Source organism: Cnephaeus nilssonii, assembly GCF_951640355.1.
Source record: "Cnephaeus nilssonii genome assembly, chromosome: 17".
In the NCBI taxonomy this organism is placed as follows: Eukaryota; Metazoa; Chordata; class Mammalia; order Chiroptera; family Vespertilionidae; genus Cnephaeus; species Cnephaeus nilssonii.
This window is the reverse complement of record NC_137088.1, coordinates 35,896,266-35,923,847: the sequence shown is the minus strand read 5'-3', so window position 1 is coordinate 35,923,847 and position 27,582 is coordinate 35,896,266. Positions and strand designations below refer to the sequence as shown.

The window sequence follows — 27,582 nt, the reverse complement described above, 5'->3', positions numbered from 1 at the left end:
AGGTTAGAAACTACTGATTGTTCTCTTTGGGCCTTGGTCTTTCACGTGGGCTATAAACGTTAACGCACAAGTCTCCCTGTGCTCCCCAAGCACAGATTTGCTTTGAGCCCACGACAGCCTCATGGCGTCATTGTTCCCATTTTTGAGGTGGGAAGAGTGGGGCTTATAGAGGCAAAGGGATGAAGGGCTGGGCCACAAGATCTCTAACAGCATTCACGGTGCTTGGATTTGAGGAATTTGAGAGAATCCCAGGGGACCAGCAGAACGGCCTCCCAATGCTTGGGGCTGACACACCCAGGAGACTGGGACAAGAGATGAGTAATGGGTGGGACTGCGTGTCCAACTCGTGTCACTACACATGCGTGAGTGAAGGTCCCTCCCCTCCCTGCATCCTTCCCCCTTCCCCACACAAGCTTCCAGCCTTCTCCCTGATCAGATTTTGGAAATCTTTGCTGCCATCTCTTCACTGTGCCCAGAGTAAATGATTTCTTGTGTGTGTGTGTGTGTGTGTGTGTGTGTGTGTGTGTGTGTTAAGATTTCTTTTTTTTAATTTTTTAAAAATTTCTTTATTGATTAAGGTATCACATATTTGTCCTCATCCCCCCCATTCCCATCCCAAACCCCTCCCCTCGCATGCCCCCCCCCCTCTGTTGTCCGTGACCACTGGTTAGGCTTATATGCATGCACACAAGTCCTTTGGTTGATCTCTCCCCCTTATCCCCACCCTCCCCTACCTTCCCTCTGAGGTCCGACAGTCTGATCTATGCTTCCTTGTCTCCGGGTCTGTTCTTGTTCATCAGTCTATGTTGTTCATCATTTCCCCTAGATGAGTGAGATCATGTGATACTAGAAATACAGAGTAAATGATTTCTGCACCGTGTAGAGGCGGGCGAGTTGGGAAATTGGGAGAAAGTTCTGTCTGGCTGAGTTACTTTTAGAGGGAGGGTGGAGAGAGCAGTCTGTAGCTATTAAGGCGTTCGCTAGAGGAGCCCCATGACGGGACTTTTACTTAAGAAAAGTACTCTGCTCATGTGCAGATGGAGGGGAGACTGGACTGGAAGAACCAAGCCACGAGGTCTGCAGACAGGAAACTAAGGAAATCGTTCAGATAACCGCAGCCCAGGCTGGGTGTGGGGAGGAGGGAATGGCGAGGTGAGGGGCTGTGGTGGCTGATCTGATGGTGGTGTGAGGTGGGAAGAGCCAGGGCGGTGCCTGAGGTTTTGGCCGGACAGTCTGGGTGACGGGTGACGGTAGGCATTGCTCATGGAGATGGGACACGGGAGGGAAGAGGCCATGTTATCTTCAGAATTATGCTCCAAGCACCTGGCCCCTGGTGGACCCGCTGCGAGGGGACTGAGGTGCTAACGTGTCCTCTTGGGTGAGACTTCTGAGAGAGTTTCTGTTTCCATGGTGGGAGAGTATCCAGTGCCCGGGCACCAGGATTAATTAAGGTCCCTCCTTATCCCAAAGGTGCCCTGGTGTGAATTAGGAAAAGGCAACCCCAGAGAATGGGAGGCAATATTTACAAACTGCTTACCTGATTCGGGTCTAGTACCTAGAATATATAAAGAATTCTTACAAATCAACGCTCAAAAGCAAACAACCCAATTAAAAATTTGGCAAAGGATCTGAATAGCTATTTCTCCAAAGAAGATACAAATGGCCTTGGAGCACATTGAAAGATACTCATCATTAGTCATTAGGGAAATACAAAACCACAGTGAGATATCATTTCACACTCATTAAGATGGCTTTATAAAAGGGAAAAGGCGAATAAGTGTGGACAAGAATGTGGAGACCTTGGAACCCTGAAACACTGCTGATGGGAATCTAAAATGGTGCAGCTGCTCTGGAAAGCAGTTCGATGATTCCTCAAAAAGTTAAACATAGAATTACCATATGACCCTGCAATTCCCAGGTATGCATCCAAGAAAATAAAATACCTATGTTAACATGAAAATGTGTACAAGAGTACTCATAGTAGCATTATTCATAGCAGCCCAAAAGAGGTAACAACCCAAGTGTCCATCCACTAATACATGAACACACAAAGTGTGGAATATTCATACAATGGAATATTATACAGCCATAAAAAAGGAGTGAAGGAATGATATAACTCCTACAACATAGATAAGCCTTGAAAACATAAAAGAAGTCAGTTACACTAGACATTATAATGTTGATTCCCTTTATATGAAATGCAGAATAAGAAAATCTATGGACACAGAAAATAGAGGTTGCCAAGCAATGGAAGAAGAGGGGAATTGGAAAATATGGAGTTGTGTTTTTTTGGGTGATGGAAATGTTCTGGAAATGGATAGTGGTGAAGGCTGCCCAAAATTGTGAATACACCAAAACCACCCAAGAAGAAAAATAAGTCCTTCTTCCCACTTTAGGCGTGGTGGTTGACTTTGGCCCCATCTCCAAGATCTTTCGGCCTGAACGCCCTCCAGCTACAATTCCACCAAACACTCAAAATCCGTAAGCCAAGACTCTTCTACACACCCAGACTCACTCATTCTTTCCACTCCAGCTACACAGCCTTTTTACCTTCACACATTCCCAGGAGCCTCCTGGGGACTCACCATGCCCCCTCAGACTCTCCCATGCCTCACCTTCTCCACCTGCTCCCTGCTCACCTCTTCCAAGAGCCTCCCTTAGAGGAACCCCACTGACTTCCCATCAACCCTTTGCACTTTTGAAAACACCCAGCTTTCAGGTTTTCACCTGGGCTCTGCCACTGAAAGCCTGTGTGTCTGTGAGAATCGTGTAACTTCTCTGGGCCTCAGTGTCCCCACCTGTGAAATGAACATTGCCAGGTGTCTCAGTCACGCAGGCTGCCACAAAATACCACAGACGGTGCATTTATGTTCTCACAGTTCTGGGGGCAGGAAGTCTGAGATGGGGGTGCCAGCACAGTTGGGTTCTGCTGAGAACTCTTCAGGGCTGGCCAACAGCAGCCTTCTTGCCCAGTCCTCACACTGCCTCCTCTCTAATCCCATCACGAGGCCCCACCCTCATGACCTCTTTAACCCTAACTAACTGCCAAAGGCCCCACTTCCAAATACCATCATATTGAAGTTGGGGCAGAGGGGAGGACACAAACATTCAGTCCATAACACCATGCTTATCTGCCAGGTGGGATTCCACGAAAATATGGATGTATAAATCTTCATAAGTACCAAGTGCCAGACCCTTATGAGGGGTGATTTCTCATCATTCCTGTATGGACTCGCGTTTTCTCACGAGGGAAATACCACACATTGGTCATAGGCATCTGACCACCCCTAGGCAGGTGCTCAAGGGCAGAGGGTGTGTTTGCTGCTTTTGTTCTCTCAACCAGGGAGGCCCGATTACTAGAAGCCAGAATCCAAACTGCCTCTCTCCCTCCTGGGGTCCTAGAACCACAGTTTGCCTCGGAGTCGTGGATATTTGAGAATCTGATTCCTAAACCTGACCATAAAGTCCTTAAATTCAAAGGTTCTGCAGGGAGGAGCTTCGTTGCTCTAAACTTCAGTTTTCTTATCTGTAAAATGGGGAGAATAAGAGTACCTATTTCATAGCATTGGGAGGGTTAAATGAAAAAACCATATGGTAAGTTCTCAATAAATGCTGGTGATGAAAATGAAGGTGTCTATTAGTTATCTACTGATGACTAATAAGATACATATACTGATGTTGTCAGTCTTAATTTCAGCCATTCTGGTGGGGGCATGGAGGGAGCTCTTGCTAATTTCTGTCACCCAGAAGTCTTATATTTTGCCTCCCCCCACTCCCATCTTAGGCTATTGTCTCAAAGCTACTGTCCTTTCAGAAAAAGAAAAACCAGGGTCTTTCTGGTTTTAATTTCAAACGTCTAGGGTCTCAGGGGCAACAGGAAAAGATTCTTGTGCACTGATGACACGACTGATACGGGGAAATGCAGAGGATTTAGGAGGAAGGCTTCACCTTCCTGAAACTAGACAAGAGTTTCCAGAGGAGGGTGAGGGAGAGGGCTGGAGCAGCAGCAAGGGGGAGATGAATGGTGCAAGTCTCTGAGGGAAGGGACACTGGAACCTGACCCATCTCTGGCATGGCCCTGAGCTTGAATAGAGACTCCAGAATCCCCAGATAAACTCAGGAAAATAAAAGGTAGAAAGGACCCATGCTCTTCTCCTAGGTGGACTCCTAGGCAGACCTCTCCTAGACATTTCTCTGTAGAGGAGAAATGTGTGGCTGGGCAGAAGAACCTCAGATGTCTAACAGAGTCTTCTATGTCCCAGGGCCATGGGAGCTGAGCAATGCTTTCTGGGCACTCGGGGAGGGCCGGGGAGCAGCTGAGAGGTGGAATGAGATTTAGGAACAAGGGACAATTTAGAAAGTGACCTGTGTGGGTGGGTCACTCCTCCTCACATAGGAATAAAGATGTTGCAGCAGATGCCAGTGTGGATATGTGATGATGCAACCCAGATGCTCCCCACAAGACCCCCTAAAACTGAGACACCACCCACAGAGAAAAAGCAGAAACAACTTGCTTGAGGTTTTATCTGCTCCATCATTCTGGTGAGATTATAGGTCAAAATGGCTACTAAAGCTCCAGCCATTGCATCTACATTCCAAGCAGCAGAAAAAAAGAAAGACTTTGCTTGTTCCCTTTTAAGAGACTTCCCAGAAATCCCCACATTTCCCCTTACATCTCATTGGCCAAAACTTAGTCACATAACCTCACCTTGTTGCAAGGGAGGCTGGGAAATACAATCTTTTAGTTGGATAGTGGGAGTATCCTTACGAGGGGCAAACCACAGTCCCTGCCACATCAGGACTTTAGCATTTGTCACATTATACCTGGGATAGTTTATTTGGATATTTTTGTCCCCAGCTAGGATATTTTAAGGACAGATTCTTGGCAGCTTCATCTTCTACCCCAAGATCTAGCACAAATTAGATACATTTGAGATGGAGGAATAAGTGACTAGGGGTTACACTTCTTTGGATGCTCGGTGGCCCATAGCATGGTTTTCTTTCCACAGTAAGCCACCAATAATTGTTTAATTAAAATAAGTTATATCCTGGTTAGTGTGGTTCAGTTGTTTGGAGCATCTACCTGTGCACCAAAGGGTCTCGGGTTAAATTCCTGGGCAGGATACATACCTAGATTGTGGGTTCGATCCCAGTAGAGCACATATGGGAAGCAACCGATAGATGTTTCTCTCTCACATCGATGTTTCTCTTTCTTTCCCTCCCTTCCCTTTTCTCTCTAAATAAATTAAAATGTTCTTAACCTTAGTTTCCCCATTTAAAAAATGGGTATAAATGACCTCAAAAGTTAATTCCAATTTGAACATCCTCAAAATCCATTGTATAAAGTTTGAAAAATATCCTATATAATAAAGAGCTAATATGCAAATGGTCATCACACCTTCACATTTTTGTAACAGCTCAGACACCCAACACTGGGGGAGAAAGGAATGGGGACCAGCCAGGCACAAATGAGCCTGCAAGAGAGGAATGGGGACCAGCCAGGCTGCAGTCCAGGAGAGGGACAAGCAGCCCACCCCGCAGTCCCAGGCACCCGCGGCTATGGCCCAGGTGAAGCCTCCTGCCCATGGTCCCCTGCGGCTGCAGCTGGCCCTGGCAAAGCCAGTGTGGGTCCTGGGTGCCTGAGACTGGCTGGAGGAAGGAATCCTGGGCCCGGGTGTGGGGTGAGGCAGAGGTGGTTAGGGGCAATCAGGCCAACAGGGGAGCAGTTAGGGGTGATCAGGCAGGCAGGCAGAGGTGGTTAGGGGAGATCAGGGAGGCAGGCAGGTGAGTGGTTAGGAGCCAGCAGTCCCAGATTGCGAGAGGCAGTCAGACATCCCCCAAGGGGTCCCAGATTGGAGAGGGTGCAAGCCAGACTGAGGAACCCCACCCCCAATCATGAATTTCATGCACCAGGCCTCTAGTAGCTAAATATTTTTAAAAATGTAAACATAGCCAGTTTAGGTGCTGTGTGTAGCTTTCAGTCTTTCTCTATTTCTTCCACATAAAAACATATACATGTTTTACATATAAATAGAATCCCACCGTACATACATTTTATAGCCAATCACTTTTACGTAATGACATGTGGAGGGACTTCTGCTTCTGCCTATAACAAATTAGCTTGTAGAGAACAATCTCTCAATGAACAACCAGAAAACCTGGATGGGATCATTAGAAAGAAAGTAAAAATCTGTTAGAAGGCATCAAAGAACTATCCAGGAAGCCAGAACTTGAAGGATCAAGATCCCAGAGTGAAAATAAACACATGGAGGTGGGCCCAGCATCTATGTGCTTCCCCCCACAAATTCCTAGCTAGATGGAACTAGATGGAGGGACTGAGAGGCTAAGAAAAACGCAGATGCTAAGGAACAGAGACACTAAGCATGACCTTCAGCAATCTTATAGGGCTGGAGAGACAAGAAATAATTTATGCTGAACACATTTCTGGGCCATTACATGTTCTCCTGGAGCATACATGAATATTCATTAAAGCTCAGAGACCTTTTCCATACATAGAGTTTTGGCCTTGGAAAGAACTCCGGAGACAAGGTAACCAAACGCTTCATTTTATGGATGTGGTAACTGAGGCCCAGAGTTGCTGAGGACTTGCTGGGGGCCACGCAGCAGACTCATACAGCCTTCTGGTGCAACCCACTTGCACTGCACGGCGCTGCTGCTGTTGCTGCTACTCCTAGCCTCAAATTCCCCATTACTCTCCATACTCTCCATTACTCCCCATTACTCTCACTTCTGATTGTGATGTTTTAATAAATAAAAGTGCTTTTCTAAAAGGAATCCAAACATAAATCTGTTTATAACAATTACTGGGCATTTTTCCTAAAGATCAAAGTAATACAGATTTACTAAGGAAATGTTGGAAAATACAGATAAGTGAAAAACAAAAGCACCCACAAATTTTCCTCTCCTTCCCACTTATTCTGGATACAACCACTTTAAGTTTTTTTATACACAAATAGGTATATGTTTTCACAAAATGCATACTTTGTCTCTTATGACTTGCCCTTTTAACTTGTTTGTATCATAACTAGTATGATTCATAGTCCCTAGTATGATTTTAACAGCTGTACAATAGTCCATTCTATTATTCCATAGTCTCTAGTATAATTTTAACAGCTGTATAATAGTCCATTCTGTTGATGTACCATAATTTATTTAACCAACTCCCTATAGTTAGACATTAGGGTGTTTTCAATCTTTCATTATTATACACAATCCTGTAATGAACATCTTTATGTATATCTTGATATGATTATTTTCTCAAGAAAAACTCTCAGAGTATGGAACAATAGACTAAACCTTTTTAAAATCCTAGATACCTGGTTCCCAATTGCTTTCCAGGAAGGCCGTATCAGTTTACACTTCCTCCAGCAGCGTGCACACCAAGTCCATGTGCTTTACTTAAGGAGGGATGGGAGGAGTAGGTCTTGTCATTCCAGCTTGCTATCTGCTATTCTTGCTCACTTTACACAGATAGGCTTTACAACAAGCCAGACTAACTGAATTTAGAGAAGTCAGACGAGCTGCCCAAGGCCAGACACGTTGGAACTGACTCAGAGCCAAGTTGAAAGGGTCAATTTTAATAATTCTATATAACATCTTGCTACCTGGCCCACTTTGGCCCTGAAGGATACACATCTGTTCTCACAAACCGAGCATGAAATCAAACAAGGGGAGGGCCGTGTTGCCTACTTTGGGCAACTACATGAAAAATGACCACTTGGATCTTAGCACCCAGAGTGCAGAGTCCCCAGAGGAAATGGCTGAATTCATAAAGTGATGGGTGGGGAGCTGGATTGGGCAGCCTGCCGGGATCTACCAGTCCAGAGCTTGTTGCACAGTCTGGGAGTCCATCATAAGTGGCATTTACTTCCTGTGTGTCTTAAGTGCTTTGTGTTTTTCCAGTTTCCGTGTAAAAAAATGCAAAGAAAATTCCCATGGTTAGTGGGAGATCTAAAACTTCTCAGCGAAGACTTTAACTGGGATTTGTTTCAGGTCAGGAGACATAGGTTCTATAGCTGATCAGCTGGGTTCTGTGGCAAGTTCCTTCTCTCTGGAACTTAGTTTCCCCATAGGAACAAGGAAGCAATTGGCTTGGATTTGGTGAGCCATTAATCCTATTTCCTATGGGAGAGGGAAGAAGGAAGGGTCTCAGTGGCCATCAGAGTCGAGCACTTTGCACATACAAATGTCTTTAATGCTAACGACGGCTCCATGAGGAACTGGATATCTGTACCTCTCCAGCACCAATGCCCCATTATTCTGCTAATAGCACCCTGACTTTCTTTTAGGGAACCATCCTTCACCAACTCTTAGTCCTTGTGACTTAGGGCAGACCAACTCTAATCATAGGCATGTGACTCAGGCTTGGCCAATTGGAGCAATTGTGATGGATTCAGAGCTGAACATGTGACCCGAGCCAAGCCAATGGGAGTCAACCCTGAGATTTTTGCTGGAAGTATTGCAAAGGAAGTGATGTTGTTGCCTTGAGGTTGCTTAATTGGCCATTTCTGCCTTCCTGTGGAAAGATCCATCCTGCTAATAAAACTGACACAAAGGAAAACAGTAAAGAGGGAAACAGATTCATGACAACTTCCTTTGAGCTTCTGGCATGGACAATGTCTGAACCCCAAACTACTTCCTAAATTTTTCAGTTCAGAATCCTTTTTGGCCAAAGCTGGTTAAAACTGGGTTTATGTTAACTGCAACCAAAAGAATTATCACTAAAACCCTGGATACGACACAGACATTATTATTTTCATTTTGCAAGTGAAGAAATTGAGCCTCCGAGAAGCAAAGTAGGCATTGAGTTAACAAGTGGCAGCCGATATTTTTAATCTACCTCTTTTTAATCTGTACCTCTAATCTCTCTCTATTCAGGAGCTCATGTGGTACCCTTTTCTAGCTTTCTTCCCAAAGCACAGAAGTAGAAACAGGTTTGTGGAGGCAGACTGATTCAGGTTCCAGACCTGGTTCAGTTTCTTCCTAACTGTCTGACCTTGGAATGACTTATTGACTGAATACTCTGAACAAGTCTCTTCATGAGTTTGTGCCTCAGTTTTCTCATCTGAAAAAAATGGGTTGATAATAGTATCCACCTCATGTTGTGAGGAGTACATGTATTAGATTAAGTGACACTCTAAGAACACAGGTGGGCACATGGTAAGGATGACATAAGGGCTAGCTGTTATTTTTCATCTGCTGCCTATATTGTTAGTAAATTGGCGATCCCCTCTCCAACCCACACACCCAGGATCTGGCCTGAGTTATCCCATTCTACATCAGTTCCAGATGCCACACCAAAGCATACATACCCTGGTCACCAGGGTCTTCGAATAGCGTCTGGCATGCTGTTCCTAAAAGGCTGACATTTCTAAAAATGCTGATCACTGTGAGCTTAGCAGGCTTAAAACCAGCCCAGGAAGTGAAACTTTGGAGAGGAATTCCAAATAATCAAGGCTTTGCTGACTCGCAGAAAGGAGAGAGAGGGGATGGAAGTAAATACAGCCATTTCCAAGGTCCCCCCCCCCCCACTACCCCCGCCCCACTTGGTTCTGTCATCCCCACAGCTGTAGGGAGCAGAAATGCATTTCCCTTAGAGTTTATACTAGTTGTTCCCCCAGTGTTAACTCAGTTCCAAAGGTGTATTGGTATGGAGGCCCTGGAGAATCACGGGGGGAATGGGAGGGGCTTATTGTGGATTCGGAGAGAGTCCTGGTGTGGGCTTATGTTAATGTTCAGGGGGCTGATTCAGAGCTGGTACCCAGGACAGTAACGGGGCCTTGTCAGCTATCTCCAACCCAAAGTCTCCTATCTCTGGGCTTCATTATCAGCCTTTTAATCCCCACATTTCAGGCATAGTGGTTGATGAGCTACCAATAATGGAGCACTTACTAAGTCCCTTACAGTTGTCATAAAGGTTAGAGCACAATAATAATGGCCTTGGACCTTGTAGCCAGGCTGCATAGGGTGGATTCCCAGTTCCCCTGCATACTAGCTGTGTGACCTTGAGCAAGTTATTTAACCTCTCTGTACCCCAGTTTTCTCCTCTGTAAAATAGGGATACCAATAGTTCCTACTTATTCTGGCTGTTGTACGGATTAAATAAGTAAGCATCTGCAGTACTGAGAATGCATGGCACAGGGACAGCTGTTTTTATTAACCCTCATTTGATAGAAATGGACCCTGAGGCCAGAGAGAGGGATGACCCATGCACCATACTCAGCTTGTGAAGCTGGGTCTCCAACCAGCTCTATGTGATCCACTGAGTGGAAGTGCCCTCTACTCAGAAGAGGCTAAAATACCCCCCAGGATGCCCCAAATCCACACCCCAGCACACCTCACCCCAGGAACTTGGGTGTCTCTTTTGAAGTGTTTAGTAGATAAGATCTAAATAACTGTTCAAGGTGTTCAAATGGCACTTTCCTGGCAAGGAGGAGTGAAAGAAAACTGCCTCTCCCCCCAGCCTGGAAATGAAGGCAGTGGGTATGAACTCTCATCTCCCCCCCCTCCCACCCCCCTATCAGAGGGCAGAGAGGCTTATGGGATCTGCAGAATTTTATCTCCCCCACCCCTCTCACCCTGGCAACCCCCACCGCCCCACTCTCTGCTCATAGGATGCTCATTGAACTTGAGCTCCTCTGGAGCAGCTGGGGGGAAACAGGTAAGAGGTGTGGCTTTCTAGACCCTGGTGGAGGGCAGCGGGTGAGGGGGTCTGGAGTTCCCCTTTGGAAACTTCTCGGGGTAGGTCCCTGCCTGTCAGTTATTCTTACTCTGTCTGCCTGGCTTTGGCGGTCCGTCTTTTTCTATTTTGGCCTCTCTGGCAGGGATAAGGGGAGATGGGGGGTCACTATATGTGTTTGTCCGTCAGTCGGTCCGTGGTGGACTTTGCCCAGCGCCGTCTCGTCTCCATTTCTAGCTCTGCCTCTTTATCTGGACTCACCTGTTTCTGTCTGTCTGCCCTCAGTTCTCTGGCTTCACCTCTCTGCAAACCGCAAAAGCCGCCCCACGGCGCAGAGCCGGAGGCTGGGAGCAGCTCCGACCCGTGGGCGGACGGCGCGACGTGGTGTCCGAGCGAGGAGCCCGCCTGGCGCCCCCTCCCGGCGCGGGCGGCCCCGGGAGCGCCGAGCGGAGGCGGAGGCACTGCAGGCCCGCGGGCGCGGGTCTCCGCCTCGCTCCCTCCCGCCCGGCTCCTCCCCGGGAGCCCTGCCTCTCCAGTCGGCTCCCCCAGCGCCCGACCGCCGTCACGCCGCGGCCAAGGAGCGCCGAGCAGCCAGGCCGCCGCGGCCGCCGCATCTCTAAACTTTCCCCGGAGCCGGCGCCGGTGAGTAGGAGCCGGTGCGGCCGGGGCGCGGGCCGGGGCGGGAGCGGGGCCGGGGCGATGTGGCCAGGCTGCGCGCTGGTCAGGCTGAGGTCTGGGCATCCCTGAGGAGCCTGGCGGAGAACCTGGGAGCCCCCCGGCGTGGGGGGGGGGGGGGGGGCGGGGGCGGGGGAGGGCCTGGGGGACCTCGGGACGCGGGGGGCTTGGGTCGGGTTCCGTAGCGCGCCTCGCTCCACGGCACCCTCCCGGCTACTCAGGTTTGGCCCCAGCGCTCCGACGCACAAACACCTGTGGCTTCCCCGGCATGGGCCGGGTGCGCGCCCCGCGCCCCTCCCTCCGGGGGGCTCCAGTGCGGAGAGGGGAGTCCCCAGCCCTCCTGGAGCTGCCCAGGCTAGGCTGGCTCAGAGTTTGATGCGAATCGAATCGTAGTCCCAGCCCATCCGTTGAGTGCGTTGTCTGTGCCAGGTGGGCATCCAGGATCTCGTTCAATTCTTCCTTTCCTGTGATGGGGCCTTAGGTCCCTTCTGCTTGTGGCCGGGTATTATCCTACCCATTTTACAGAGGAGGAAACTGAGGTTGAGAGAGGGAACGCTGTGCCCAGGAGAGAGCAAGGCTGTTGAGCCCAAGTCGCCTGACCGAACCTCACCGCAGGCAGGCGAGCCCCAGGCTCAGCGTCGCCAGGGGTCGCGTGTGGGTGGGAAGCGTGAAGACCACCCCCCACGGGCTCCTGCTGCCGGGCTGCAAGCCCAGGCGCGGCAGACGTACAGGCGCGAAGGGCGCTTTGGAAAAATCGCTGCCAGGGAGTGGATTCTCCTGGTAGAAGCGCGTGGGGGCTGCTGGTCCCCAGGGAAAGGGGGAGAGGGCACTCAGTTCTGGAAGGTGCTCTCCGTTTTTCTGGAGGAGCCAAGGCAGGCAGGAGCAGGAGCTGGAGCGCAGCAGTTGTTCACAGAAGCCACTTTCTCTTTCTAGGTGATTAGCCCCCTCCTCCCCAAGAAGAAGACCCCACGGAATCCCTGAGACTCTGCGGTGCCTGCGGTGTGGGAGCTGGCAGTGCACGGATGCACCAGGTAGGGTCGCTGTCCTCTGGCAGGGTGCTCCCACCTCAGACCGAAGCCGGACTTGAGCCATGTACTTCTGTGTGAGCCATGTCCCCTGGCGGGAATGTACTTGGGAAACTTTCTGCGATGAAGGGTAGGCCCCTGTGACTGGAGGAGAGATGGAGTGCATCTCCAGAGCATGAAGGAGAGGGGAGTTGGGGGTCTGTTAGGGAGGGGTTTTGAATGCCCCAATCTTGGCTTTTATCTTGGAGGCAACCGGGAACCAGCAGAGACTGGGAGAGTGGATGGAATGATCAGAGTATCATTAAATCCCAATTCGTCCTCACAGCAGCCTTGCAAGGTAGGCACTGTTACTATTAGCCTCCTTGAACAGAGATATTCTGTGAGGCTCAGAGAAGTTAAGTAATTTGCCTGAGGTTGCCCAGCTGGTCCACGGCAGAGTTAGGATTTGAACATGGATCTTATCGTGCAGATGGGACCTTAGGTCTCCTCTGCTTGTGGCGGTCAGCAGCAAAGGTGAAGAGTAGAGAGATGAGGCAGCAGGGTCAATGATGCCCCTGCAGCAGCTGTCCTTTCTCTCTAACAGGTGTCCTGCAGGAGGCATGCTGCTGAGTGGCTGGTCACTCACAGGAATCCCTGACAACCCCATGTAAATCCCTAACAACCCCATGTAAATCTTCAAGGCTTGCTAGATCTTCACACCTGAGGGCAAAGCTGCCTAATGCTACCTGCTGACTCAAGATGTATTTTCTTGGTGGAGGAAGAGTCTGTAGGGAAGTCTGTACCATTTTCAAGTGACAGAGAATCCTTACAAGGTGGGAGTGGCCCAGCACAGCCTGTCCATGATCTCAGAGCGGGTGGAGGCGGGCGCGGCCTGCCAAGGACCCTGTGGCCCAGAGGAGTCGTTCAGGCGGTCCTGGGCTGGGAGTGGTCCCTCTTGGCCCTGGGCTGAGCGTACGAGGTAGGAAGAACTTCCTTTCCTTGGACTCTCTCGGAATTAGGTGTTTGTACTTTCATTTTTGCACGCAAGGAGTGGCTGATGGAAAATGGTGTGGCTTTCTGTAACAAGGAGGAGGCACAGCAAAGAGATCAAAGCTGTGGATTCTGGAGCTGGCTCAAACTCCAGTGCTGTCTCTGAGGGGCTCCGTGGCATTGGGCAAGTTGCTCTACCTCTCTGTTTCTCAGTTCCCCGTTTTTAGAACAGGAGTGTTCATAGCACCTTCCTCACTGGGGTTGGTGGGAGAATCATGTTCATGTGTAAAAAGCACCTAAATGGTGCCATGGAATGCCTAAAAGTGCTATTGAAACCTTAGCTGTTATTGTGTTCCTCTGAAGGTCAAACAGGCTAGCTTTTATCCTGGCTCTGCCACCTGCACGCTGCCCCACCTCTGCAAGCCCCTTGCTCTCTTGCCTGTAAAGGGGGACGAGATCTAGTGTTAGATGTAAATGTGTGTCCCAGAAGTCTTCGTGCAATCCCAACCTTTAAATAGCCTAAACCCCGAAGTCTCGGGGCAGACTTACTTAAACTCCCGGAGCGCTACTGGGTACTCGGCAAAAGCTTGGCATCACCGCAGTTCTCACAATGATGGCCAACCTCACCCCTTCATGCTGCCGCTTAAACTTTACTCTCTGGCTTGTTTCTGGGCAGAATGGGTTTGGGGCAGCTTTCTGGCTTGTGTGGGCAGGAGAAAGGCTCTTCCTTCCTTGCAGCGAGGCTCTCTTCTCTTCATGGTCATTTCTCAGGTCCCTGAGGAACACACGTGGGCTTCTCGGTGGTTGTGGGATGTCAGAGGGTAGGGTGGAAGTTAATTTCACAAGGTCTAGCTACAGCTGCCGTGTCCTCGCCAAGGCAGAGCTTTCAACAGAACATACCACCCCAGCTGCCTTTCAGATTGTCCTACGGACTTGGGATATTTTGTGCACCTTCCAGGTAAAGTGGACACATCCAGAGTTCTGAAATGTTTTCCCTTAAAGACAGAATGGTGGAGTAAAAAAAAAAAGTTCAGGGTTAGAATCCCACCTTGGCCCTTTGAGCTGAGTGACCTTGAGCATCGTTTTCCTCATCTGCAAAATGGCCATTATTCGTATTTTCCAGAGTCTGTTTCTCAGGATGGAAAAGCAGAGAAAAGAAGGGGAAAGCAGGTAGTACAAATGGCAAAGAATTACATGCAATTTTAAGTACTTCTCATTAGCATTCAGGCTGGACGTTAGCAGTAATTGCTCCTGATCCAAGACGTTTTATCTGCAAGATGTACCTGGCAGAGGATCATTCAGGCCCCAGTTGCCTGCTGCCCTCCCTTTCACAGTGATGCTGAGCACTTCTGAATTGCGGGATGTAATTATAATAAAGCTCCTGTATCTTATTTATAAGTGACTCACTTCTGCCATTAATGGTAGCCGAGGACTCAGGCACACACTCATCGGGAACAATGCCACTGATGCTGTGGGAAGAGAGACCAGGATGCCTCTCTTCTTTCCTGCTCACTTTCCCTGCTGTAATTCTCCAGTGATAATGCACAAGAATCACATGGGCCAGGATCAAAGCTGACAGCTCACCATTTGTGCAGCAGCTTGGATAGCAAGGCCCATTGAAACGTGATGCTGCCAGCAGAATGGATGTTAGAAATCATTACAACAGAGAGGATGGAGCAGAGGAGCTTGAGGAAGGCACCTCCAGGGAGTGCTTAAAAGCATGGACTCTGGTGTCTAACAGACCTGCATTTGAATCTTGGTTCTGCCAGCTTGTTAGTTGAGATAAGATTTTTGACTATCTTCTTAACTAGACTCGCAGGCCTGATAGAGCAGAGACCATGTCCGTCTTAGTCACCAGGGTATTCATAGCTCCTAGCCCACAGAAGGGGCTCATGAATGCCGAATCAATGAATGAATATATGAATGACAAGTTTCTTGATTGAGCCTCAGCTTTGTCATATGTAAAATGGGGCTAGTATAGCATCTGCCTTGTAGGTTGCTGTGAGGACTGAATGAGGAAATGTTATGCACAGAATAAACACTCAACACTGCCCTCACTGACAGATTGATGAGCAGAAACAGGGACAGAGCTGGCCTAACCTGGGAGAGAAAACTTTTCCCCACCCTCAGACCAACAAGGGGCAATAATGCTAGTCATAAGAATCCCCTGCATTCATACAGCACTCTACAAAGGGCTTCCATCCATTGACTCCTAACAACTAGGCAGGGTGGCTATTCCTGTTTTACAGGTGAGGAAACGGAGGTTTGGGGAGGTGGGTGGAATGCCCAAAGTCACACATTTTAGAAGCCCAGGTTGCTCTGACCTGGGAGCTGTTATTGCTGAGCTCTCTATCGATCCACAGAGGGTGTAAGGTGTACTGTTTCGTCTTCCATGAAGATAGTATCTCTCTTCATTATTTAGGATATCTTTTTTTTAAATACATTTTATTGATTTTTTTAGAGAGGAAGGGAGAGGGAAAGAGAGTTAGAAACATCGATGAGAGAGAAACATCGATCAGTTGCCTCCTGCACACCCCCTACTGGGGATGTGTCTGCAACCAAGGTACATGCCCTTGACCAGAATCGAACCTGGGACCCTTCAGTCCGCAGGCCGACGCTCTATCCACTGAGCCAAACCAGTTAGGGCTATTTAGGATATCTTTACCTTCTCTTGGTACAGTTTCCTAATTTTCCCTTGGTGGCATTACACATATTTTTTTTTTTAGATCATTGCTAGTTGTTGGATAGTTTCCAAGCTATTTTAAATAATATACATTTTTAACTTAATGCTCTATAGGTAACATTTGGGAAAAAATATGTCTCCATTTTGTGTATTGATTTCATATCCAGAAATCTTGCCAAGCTTTCTTACTAATGAGGAAAAAAAAAGTAGTTATAGATTCTTTTGGGAACACTATATATAATACAATTATAGGAAGTGTAAGTAATAGTTTTGTTTCTTTCTTTACAATTCTTATGTTCCAATTTCCCCCCCGCTCCCCGCCCCCTTGTCTTACTGCCCTGACTAAGACCTTAGTGTGAGAATGAATTAAAGATGGGATAGTGGGCATCTTGCCCTTGCAGCTCTTAGGGGGCTCTACATTTGATAACCAGCTATAACGTTTACTCCAGGGTTTTGGCAGGTAATCTTTACCAGATGAAAGAAGTTCCTTCCTATTCCCAGTTTGCTGAGTATGCCTGTTTTCTTTTTAGTCATAAATGGAAGTAGAGTTTATAACAGATGTTTTCCCTGCATCTGCTCAGATGGTCGTATGATTTTCCTTTGTCAATCTGTTAACTTGGTAAACTGCATTGATTTCTGTTTTCCTGGAATAAACCCAACTCGCATTGTCCTATAGCATCCTTATTGCTGGCTTATTTCTGCTCACCATTTTGTTTAGAATTTTAACAACGTGCGTTCATGAGTAAGACGCAGTGGCAATTTTCCTTTCTGAGTGCTCACTTGTCACACTTTGGTATCAAGGTTATGCTGAGCTCACGAAACAAAGTGGGCAGTATTCCCATTTTTTTTTTTTTTTTGATTCTCTAGAAAAGATTGTGCAAGCGGGGTGTTGTTCTTATCTGGGTGTTGTTCTTATTTGGTGGACCTCACCAGTGAGGCTCCCAGTGGGTGGACACTGGAGTAGGGGGAGTGGGGAGGGCAACCGGCTTCAGCTCCATCTAAGGAGGAACTTTCCAACAGTGAGAGGCTAGGCTGCCTCAGGCAGGAGTGACCCTGGTACTGTGACCCTGGCTGCCTGAGTGCCGCCGAGCCTTGGTCACTGGGTACGGTTCTTCCAACCAAGGATCACGAATGAAGGGAGCTCAGCCCAGGGTGAAGGTCCGATGCCTGTGAGTTCCATTTGAGTCTCCTCCTGCTTCTAAAATTGCTGCAGCTGCAGACAGTTCACTCACCGTGAATTATTATTCCCTGGTGCCCACAGATGGAGGCACCAGACTCCATGGACTGTTCTTCTTCCAGTTGGTATCAGTTTGCCTGGAATCCCCAGATTATAACCTGAGGCTACATCTCTCCTTCTGATTCCCCTTGTTCCCCTAGGGTTGCTAGATTTGGGGCTGTTTCTCAGCCCAATCTTCCCTCCGTCCTCTTTTACTTAAAAGTACCTGGTTCTGTGCTAACTTGTATCCTCTTTCTTAATCCCCATAGCAATGTTATGAGTAGTTACTATTCCCCCCATTATTCAGATTAGGAAAACAAGGTTTCTAGTTGTCATCGTTTTAACGGTTTCATATTTCACACTAAATTATCACTCTCTAACCTGTTTGGGTTTGGGTACCAGGAAAAGGTCTAACTTCATTTTTTATTCACATAGTTAACCGGTTGTCCCCACCCTATTTACGGACTGTTTCTTCCTTTTCTCACCTATGCCACCTGTATCTCACCTCTGCCACCTGTATCAGACACTAACTTACTCCCTATCTTCTGAGGCAGAGTGGCGGCATTGCACACCTCCAGAGGGCACCATTCGCATGGTTTTCTGTCTTGGGTCTCAGGGTATGTGACTTGGAAACCCAGTTATTAGTAGCAGGTCTCTTTCCAGGCTGTCTGTTCTGGTGTTGAACTTGCTGCTGATTCTAGTGGATGACCATCAGGCAGGGTCATGGCAGGAAACAGAGCAAAGGCCACCTGGGCACAGGTGGAGGGGAGGAGCGGGGGTCTGAGCCATCGCTGCTTTGATGGTTATTTGCATAGCGTATGTTTTCATAGCCAGCAAAGGCATCTGCTCTCCCCTTCTTTTATTGCTTTTTTCTCTCTAACATTCTAAGCAATTTTCACTTGGTTTATTCTTTCGGCAGAACTTCATTTACTTACTGGCTGGCTTTTCTCTGTTCCTGGAGAGAATCGTCATTCAATAAATCCACCTGCTGTCCCTCTGCCTGAGCCCATGTGAAGCACAGTTTCATCGCCAGCCTACCCATGTGACCTGTGACTGTCTTTTGGTCCTGGGCCAAAATGAAAGCCGCTCTCTTTTTCTCTCCTCTGTTCACAGCCTCTAGCTGTCTGTATGGGCCTCTGGTAGATCCCAGTTTCAGCCTCCTTGGAGAATGACAATCTAGCTCTTCAAAGCACACCCCGAAGGGCCCCCTTGAGCAAGTTTAAGGGAAACCATAAATTCTGCATGTAAATCAGAAAACAATCTCCTGAAAACAAGTTCTTGGGAAGCAGAAAGAGACAAAGAGACAAAATGTAATTGTAGATATAAATTCAATTATATAAATGATACCCACAAATTCAGTTTACGGTTACGATCATGGTTTTCAGGGCCAGATGACATAGATTCCCATCTGGTGCCAACACTCTCCAGAGTGTGTCCCGGGCAAGTCGTCCAACCTGTCTTTGCCTTAATTCCTTCAACTGTGAAGTGGGATTAGTGACTGCATTAAGAGACAGGATTGCCATGAGTATTAAATGAGTCATGAAGTTCCAAAGAATTAATATTTGAAAAGCATTTACAGCAGAGCCTGGCAACTCCTAACTGTTGATTAAATAAACCAGTGATTTTCAACCGGTGTGTCCCGATACACTGGTGTGCCGCAAGATTTTTAAAATATGCAATACCTGACTATTTAGTCAGGGCACCAACCTCTTTTCCCTTAGGTTGTCAAATAAAAAAATGACAACAGCCAACACAACAATAGCCGTTTGGTGTAAATGAATCAAAAGTTTGCCCTGAGCAGTGTGGGTCACTGGTTAGAGTGTGGTCCCGTGCACCAAAGGGTTGCAGGTTAATTCTCGGTCAGGGCACATACCCAGGTTTTGGTTTGATCCCCAGTCAGGACACTTGCATAGGCAACCAATCAGTGTTTCTCACATCGATGTTTCTCTCTCTCTCCCTCTCTCTTCCTCTCTCTCTAGAACCAGTGAAAAACATATCCGTGGGTGAGGATTTTTTAAAAGTATACCTATTTTTTGTCAGATTGGCAAAAAATACATTTTTTGGCGTGCCACAGAATTTTAGTAATTAGTTTATGTGAGCCATGAGGTGAAAAATATTGAAAATTGTGAAATAAACCAATTAATGAACAAAGACATTATATGAATTTCTTTTTCTCCAAGGTATTGGGAGTCATTTTGTCATGTTCCAAACAAATTCCATTGGGTTTTTAGAATTTGAAATTGTATTAATTCTACATATCAATTTCTGACCTGCCTCTTGTGAGTAGTATTTTCTGTGTAAAGAGGTTTTCTCCCAAATTTTACTGGAAGCTCCTTCAGGGGAGCTACATGTCACTTTGCTGAAGCACTCCACAGTAAGATTCTTTAAAAAAAAAAAATTTTTTTTATTGATTTTTGAGAGAGAGGAAGGAAGGGGGATAGAAAGATAGAAACATTGATTGGCTGCCTGGGGATCGAGCCCACAACTTGGGCATGTGCCTTGACCGGGAATGGAACCAGTGACCTCTTGGTTCACGGGTTGACGCTCACCCCCTGAGCCATACCAGCCAGGCTAAGATTCTTTTTAAAAGTGCTAGAACCTAGAGGCAAATGAGTTTGGTGGCAATAGTTGGGTTTTCAGAGTCTGGATCTGGACTCACATCTTAATGCCCTCAATAGTTACCTTTGTGACCTCAGAGGAAGCATTTTAACCTCCCTGGCTTCAGTTTCTTCATCTGTAAAAGGGAGATAATAATAATACTCATTTCACGGCATTATTGAGTGCCTCTTCCCCCAGATCTTGCAATGACTAATGCCTTCTCATCACTGAAGACTCAGATGTCCCCTCCTTGGAGAGGCCTTCTCTGACCACCCCATTTTTACCCCCATACAAATGCAGTCACTCTCCACGGATTTTCTTTATAGCCCCACCACCCCCACACCCCCCGCTATCCAGATTGCCATCTCCAGGATTGTAGGGACATCATCTGCTTGGTTTACTGCTAAACCTGAAATTAGCAGCTGGCACCTAGTAGGTGTGCAGTAAAGATGTATTGGCTGAAGGAAGTGAGATCACAGCGATATCCTTAAAGACAAGGGCGTGTCCACATCACGCAAATGGTGTGAAGACCACCAAGAGGGTGAAGTCCCTGGCACGTTGTAGCATTCACGCACCTGAAAATGCTGCTAGGCATTTTGAAAGTAGTCAGAATCGCTGGGCAAAGATGAGCTCTTCTCACGATTGTTTCCAGAGCTCAGTAAATATTTGTTGGTCCCTTATTGATTGATTCTCACAGCATCCACCACCGAGGCCCTGAGAAGCTCCATTAATGAGTCAGGAATACAAGACCGGGTTTTCTCCCACTGCTCAGTCCTGTTAGGGGGTGGGATAGGTCGATAAATAGCACTCCTTTGCCTGGTCTGAGTTCTAGACCAACTGAGAATTAAGACAAAAAGCAGGGCAGCTGGATAGTAAATGCCACTGTTATTACGTTGGCATTGGAGCATGCGGCTGGCTAATGCTGAAAGCCAGAATGTTGGGTATCCTTGCCTGGCACAGTGCAGAGGGGCCCCTTCTCCTTCCAGCGACATAGAGAGCAAACCCAGACATATGCTCCCTGCAAACAGGCTGGGTTTTAAGAGAATCAGAGAAGAGCCTGGGTTTACTTACCTATTTCATCTCAAACACGCTCACAAATATGAGGCACCATGCACAGAACTACGGGAGGAGCAAATGAGGAGGGGGAGAGAAGCCAGGATATAAAGGTAGTAAAACTCCCATTACATGGAAGGAAATGTGAGGAAGAAAATTAGGCAAGAAGCCCTTTGGGGGGTGAGCTCAAGAGAGACCGGGAGACCCAGAGGCCTCCGATGCCTGCTTATTCTTTGTACCTTTCTGATCCCTCCTATCCAGCTGGCAGAGGAAAGGACCTGTCACCTATTGAGAAAGCACTCCTGGCCAGGGCTTTCCCTTCATGTGCTGCCCAGTCTTCTCTACAGCCTTGTGAAATAAGTCATTAGTATGCCCATTTTATAGATAAGAAAACTGAGGCTAGAGAGGTTGACCAACTTATGCTAGAGTGAAACTGGGGAGATGCCGTAAGGAGATGATTGCAGTTGTCCAGATGAGAGGGGATAGTCGCTTGGACCAGGGGGTGGTGGTGATGGAGGGAAATGGACAGATGGAGACTGTTTTGGAGTAGAGCCTTAGGATTGACAGGTGGCTGGGTGTGGTGAGGTTGGATGGGGCATTACTAGAGGACAGCGTTAAAGCAGTGCTATTGGATAATTTGGGCGGGGTTGGTTTTGTTTTCTCACACTTTGGGTAGAATCGATGTGGCCCTCCTAGGCAACAATTATTCAAACAATTAAGAAATCCACAGGCACCACATCTGCACATCTCAGGGGAACTGAAACTGATGATCACTCACTCTTAATTGGAAGTGGTAGCTGGAGCGTGCTCAGAGAATTAAAACACGCAGGGCGAAGGTAGGGGGCTACAGGGGAAAGATGCTTGGGTCTGTAAGACTTGTGAGAAAGGGGATCCAAAGACACCCCTCCCCCCATATCCATCTTCCCTTAGAGGTGGCAGTTACTACACCCCACTGTCCTGTCTTGTTTACGGTATTCAGCCCTCCTCAGCATCCTCCCTATCCCAGCTTGAGCTTGAGCCTTGTTCTCCCTCCCTAGAACCCCTCACATAGCTTCCTGGCCCAAGGTAGCTCCCTGCTTTCCCATTAGGATATTGTGTGGGATTGCAGGGACTGGAGACACGCCCACTTAGCCTCCATTAATGGGGTTTGTTGGCTGGATATATAGGAATATGAGAACGACAGAAAACAGTGTCTCCACCATACTGCCAGTCCCATGGGGCACTGACCAATCGTTTGAATCCACTGGAGACACATGAGCCTGTCCTCCCTGCAGCAGGCTCTGCTTCCCTCTCTACTGCTGGGACGAGGGCCCTCGGCTCCTTGCTCCTCTGCTTTGGCTGTTCTTGCTTATACCAACTAATTCTTGCTATTCTGTGCTCTACTCTTCATTCATTTAACAAACACTTACTGAGCCCCTACTGTGTTCCAGGTCTCCTCTAGGCACGTGGGATACTCTTTAGGACAAAGCAGACACCTGCCCAGGTGGAGCCTATACTCTACCTCCTGGCTTCTGCTTACCTATAACATCTGTTGTCTTGTGGCTTCTGGTTGCTCATGACATCTGTTGTCCCCTGGTTTCTGCTGGCCCATGACATCTGTGGTGCCCTGGCTTCTGCTTGCCCATGACATCCGTTGTCTCGTGGCTTCTAGTGGCACATGACACCTGTTGTTCCATGACATCATGGCCTCCTGACTTCTGTAGCTGCGTGATATTTTTAATTTCTGCCCCAATCCCTACCAACTGTTGCCTCTCTGTATGTTCCACATTCAACTGAAGAGGGAATCATCTTATTTCAGTTATCCAGTTGTCCAGAACATTTACCCCAGGCTACCCCACAGAGAACCCATACAGGACTGTCAAGGACTGATCTGGGTGCTGAGATACAGGGATGAACAAGATGGAAGGTCCTGCCTTCCTAGAGCTGATGCTCTAGTAGAAGGTGAGGCAAGAAGTAAATCAACAAATGAGTACACATGCAGTGTTGGAGAACGGTAAGTGATAAGCCAGGTAGGAGAACGGGAGGGTCCTTTTACAGAGAGTGGGAGGGGTGGCATTGGAATCAATGAAGACTGAAACATGCTTGAATCTGAGGAAAAAGCATTCTGGTTTGGAATATTCTAGAAAGAGACGAGGCCAGAGTGGCTAGCACTGAGTTTAAGCGATGGGGTCAGGGACGTCATGGGGTAGAAGTATAGAGCCTTGTTGGCCATGGTGAGGACCTGGCTTTTGTTCAGAAGACATTGGAGCCATGGAGGGTTTCGAGCTTTCAATGACACAATCCAATGTGTAACGAAAGCATGGCCCTGACTGCTGTGTGGATGATACACCAAAGGAAGGGGAGAGTAGTGGCAGAGCGATGTCGTGAAGGGCTAACGCCGTCTGTTATTCAAGCTGAGGGTGGTGGGGGCCTAGACCAGGTATGACATGGGAGAGATGAAAAGTGATCAGTTTTCGGTCCTGGCCAGGTGGCTTAGTTGGTTAGCGTGCCCACCCTTATGCCCAAAGGTTGCAAGTTTGATTCCAGTCAGGGCACATACCTAGTTTGAGGGTTCAATACCTGGTTGGGGTGCAGCAAGAGGCAACTGATTCATGTTTCTCTCACATCCATATTTCACTCTCTCCCCCCCCCTTCTGCTTTCCTCTCTCTCTAAAAATTATTAAACATATCCTTGTGGAGGATTAAAAATAAAAAATAATAAAAAGTGATCAGCTTTCAGATCTATTTTGAAGGTAGAACTGAGCATCTGAGCATCATGGATATCTCTCTAATACACTTTGCCCCAGTCTCCCAGGTAGCTCTGCCTCCTCTCTGCTCCTGCGGTGGTTCTCCTGGGTGCTACTGATGGGTTCCCTAGTCTATAATGAGGATAATAACCATGTCTCCCTCCTGGTGTCATTGTGAGCATGCAGGGCCCTAGTGGGGCTCCTAGGGCAAAGTGGATAAGCAGCAAATGAGAGCTATTATTGTTAGAACACTGGGGGCGAGGTCAGTATGCAAGGAACAGCTCTTGGAGGTGGGGCCAGACTTCTCCCAGGGGATTTGGGCAGCCCTGGCTTTGCTTCATCCAGGAACCTTGGGGTTGGGATCTTTCCAGTAGGAAATAGAAGAGCATCCCCCTTTACTGAACTCCAACCAGGAGCCTGGGGCTTTCCCAAGCTTATTGCAATTCTCACAGCCCTCGGAGCAAGGAGGCCACCTACCCCATTCTGCAGAGTCTCAGAGAGGTGAAGGGATTCACCCAAGAACCATCGCAAGTGGCAGAGTTTGGGCCTGAGCAGGTGAATCCTGGCCAAGAGGCAAGGTGGTATAGTGATTAACAACTTAGTCTCAGGGCCCAGGGAAAACAAATTGGAATCCTGGCTCGGCCACGGACCGGCTGTATGACCCTTGGCACGCCTCTTCCCCTCTCTGTGCCTCAGTCTCCTGGTCTGTAAAGTGGGTTTCTCACCTGACGGGGTGAGGAGTAAGGGAGAGTATGGATGTGAAGTATTGGACAGGACCCACACAGAGTGGGCACTCAAGAGATGTGAGTGCTCCCTTTCCTTACCCGCAGACCTATGTCTGTGTGGCTCCCGCCTGGCATCTCTGCCAGCATAGTGAAGTAGATGCCTTATTGCTAGACGCTGTCATGGAAACCAAGAGATGGGGCAATAGGAAAGGCCCAGAGGAGGGATGGGAAGGGGATGTCATTCCCTTGCTCACTCTGTGGCCCACCTCCGCCAGCTCATTATAGCAGTGATGGCTCAGAGGAACAGAGGTGGTGGTGGAGGAGACAAAGGCTGGCTGGGCTCAAATGGAGGCTTTGCTCCTGTAGGGAGTGAGGGATGTAGGGCACCACCTATGGGGCCCCCAAAAGCTTGGGTGTCCGGAGCCAGGATGTGACTCATTCTGGAATCCTTTGTCCATCTGCCATTCTTTCAGCACTCTTCAGGAGGCAACACATTGTCTTTCCCTTTGAAACAACCTTTCCACCCCACCTCTGACTAGTCAAAGCCTATGACCTTTCTTACTGTCTTTCATAACCAATCTCAAAAGGAGTTGCTCATTGTCTTGCAGGCAAGAACAGCTCCGTTTGGGGACCTGGTCCCCTTTCCAGGTGTTCTTCAATAATTAGACCCTTTGACACCTCGTTCCTAGAAAAGGGTCTTTTCCCCCTTCTGTACACCCCAGCCCCTGGGACTCCATCCTACAACTCTTACTGCCTTCTGTTCCCCCAGCATGTCAGCATTGCTAGCCTCCTCCTCTCCTTTTTAGGATGTAGGCTTCAAGCTTTGCCACTTTCCGGAGGAACTCAGAAGGAGGACCCCTGGGCTTGGAGTTCTACAGAGCTGTGTTAGAATTCCACTTGCTCTGCCACTTGCACACTGTGTGACTGGCCAGTGGCCCCTGGGAGTCTCAGTTTTCTTATCTGTTCAGGGGAGACTGGCCTCATCGGATTCAAGGAGTTAATTCAGGTGAAGCACCTTCAAACTGCATTACTGTTATCACTTCCTGCCTTTCCTAAAATTCAGGAACAAAGAAGGAAGCAGAAACACCACATACACACACGCACCTAGTTTGTTTATAAAATTAAACCATTTCTCTTGAGATGGAAAGAATCTGCTAAACTCTTTCTTTGGAGATGTTGCCAACTTTGCATCAGTTTGTCAAACGTTAATCATGTACCTACTATGTGCCAGGCTGTGTGCTAGGCACTGAGGAGGCAGAGGGAGGGGGGGAGGGAACAAGGCATGATTCATGCTTTTGAACTTGGTAGGGAAGGCAGACCTAGACTCGGGCAGTCTCCAGACAGTAAGATACGTGTTATGTTCTAGGTGTTCGCAGGGTTAGGTATGCGCAAAAGCTGGGGCTGGAGTTGAGGAGGGGACAGTTTTCTCAGCTGAGAGTGTGCCAGCTGAGTTTTGAAAGATGAGTAGGACTTAATTCAGCAAAACAAGGTGAGATGGGCTTTCCAGACAGAAAGTAGTGCCTGAGCAGAGCAAAATATCAGCCGAAATAGCATGGTATGTGCCGGAAACTGTAAGGAGTTAGGTTTTGCCATGGCATAGGGCAGGCGTCCTCAAACTACGGCCCGCGGGCCACATGTGGGTGTTTTTGCCGTTTTGTTTTTTTACTTCAAAATAAGATATGTGCAGTGTGCATAGGAATTTGTTCATAGTTTTTTTTTAAACTATAGTCCGGCCCTCCAACGGTCTGAGGGACAGTGAACTGGCCCCCTGTTTAAAAAGATTGAGGACCCCTGGCATAAGGTAAAGCTTAAGGGCAGGGGGGGGTGGGAGATGAGTGTGCCTAAGTTAAGCAGCCTCCCAGTCTTGATCTAACCTGGAATCTTTTCATCACAATGAATGGAAGTTTCAGGGTCACCAGGAGACGAATGGGCATGGGAGGTTTTAACTGCCCATTTATTGTCTGTAACCTTGCTCTTCATGGGGTGGTTCTGGGACCAACAACACCAACTTCACTTGGGAGCTTGTGGGAAATGCAGAATCTCAGTCCTCACGCCCAAACATGCAAAATTAGAATCTGCATTTTGACAAGGAGACATGCATGCACAATACAGATAGAGGGGTACACAGTGCCAGAAAGCTTTCAGATATTGCTCACTCTGCTTCCAGCCCCCTGGCAAAGGGGGGCTTTTTGCTACTCAAGCAGTCCAGGACCGCTGAATAGGCATGTTTCACTAGTCTTAGAGGAGTACCAGGTGGGAATTGCCCCAACTCTGGGACAGCTCTTAAAAGAGGACATGTCTAAGTCCCTTTTTACCTCCCTGAGGCCTTTCGCCTCATCTGAAGTAGGACCATGTGGCATATCTTCTCTGTTCCTTGTTATAAATAGTCTCCAAATAAAAGATATTTGGGTAAGAGATTTGGCAGGTGCTACATGACTCCTTCTTTGAGATAGTTTATCTTAAAGGACAGGGCACCCAGACCTTGTGTGTGTCACTTGCTTAACAGCCCATTTTTCATCTGCATGTTCTCTTGAGAAAGGGAACGTGACTGTAGTCTCTCCCACTTTCAAGAACTGGCTGAGAATAAAATTTGGGACTTTTTGTGGGTCATATGGGGCCATTGAGATTATCTATTTAGATCTGGGCAGTTTAGAGCTGCCAGCTGGAATCTTGGCCTCTCCTGGGAATCCCTCCTAATTGTCACACCAGCCCTTGGGGTGCACATGGAAGGGCCTTGTAAGGCACTCAGGACCTCCAGGCCCAGCTGGGAAGGGGGAGGAAGAATGAGAAGCAAAGGCCTAGAAGTCCATTTGTTGCTTTTAGTGAATCCATAGGGAACAAACTGGAGCAGTATTTCCCAAAGTCACTCTTTGGAATCCTAGATGTCAGAAATTTCCCTGGCTGAATAAATTTGGAAATCCTGTGTATCCCATTTACAATACCCAGGAAAGTGTAGAGACTTTGGGTGGGACCCAACCTGGCTTTGAATCTCAGCTTCATTATTAGCTGTGTGATCTTGGGCACTAAACTTCACTTCTTGGGTTCATTCAGTCTCCTTGTCTGCAAAGTGGGAATAATGGCAGTACGAATGACATAAAGGTATTATGAGGATTCATGAGATAATGTATAGCACATGTCTCCCACATTAGAAAACACTAAATAAAGGGTAGCTGTTGAATTACTATATTTTTAATATCATTAAATTATGTTATA

General features: G+C 47.8%; 1 protein-coding gene across 1 annotated transcript in view; it reads left to right on the top strand.

Moving 5' to 3' along the window:
* Positions 1 to 11,245: 11,245 nt before the first annotated feature.
* HRH1 (histamine receptor H1) overlaps positions 11,246 to 27,582 on the top strand; it is a 71,646-nt gene continuing 55,309 nt past the window's right edge. Inside the window, exons 1-2 of the mRNA XM_079795439.1 lie at positions 11,246 to 11,341; positions 12,308 to 12,405. The gene's annotated coding sequence lies outside the window, so the exon portion shown is untranslated. The remainder of the gene's footprint in view (positions 11,342 to 12,307; positions 12,406 to 27,582) is intronic.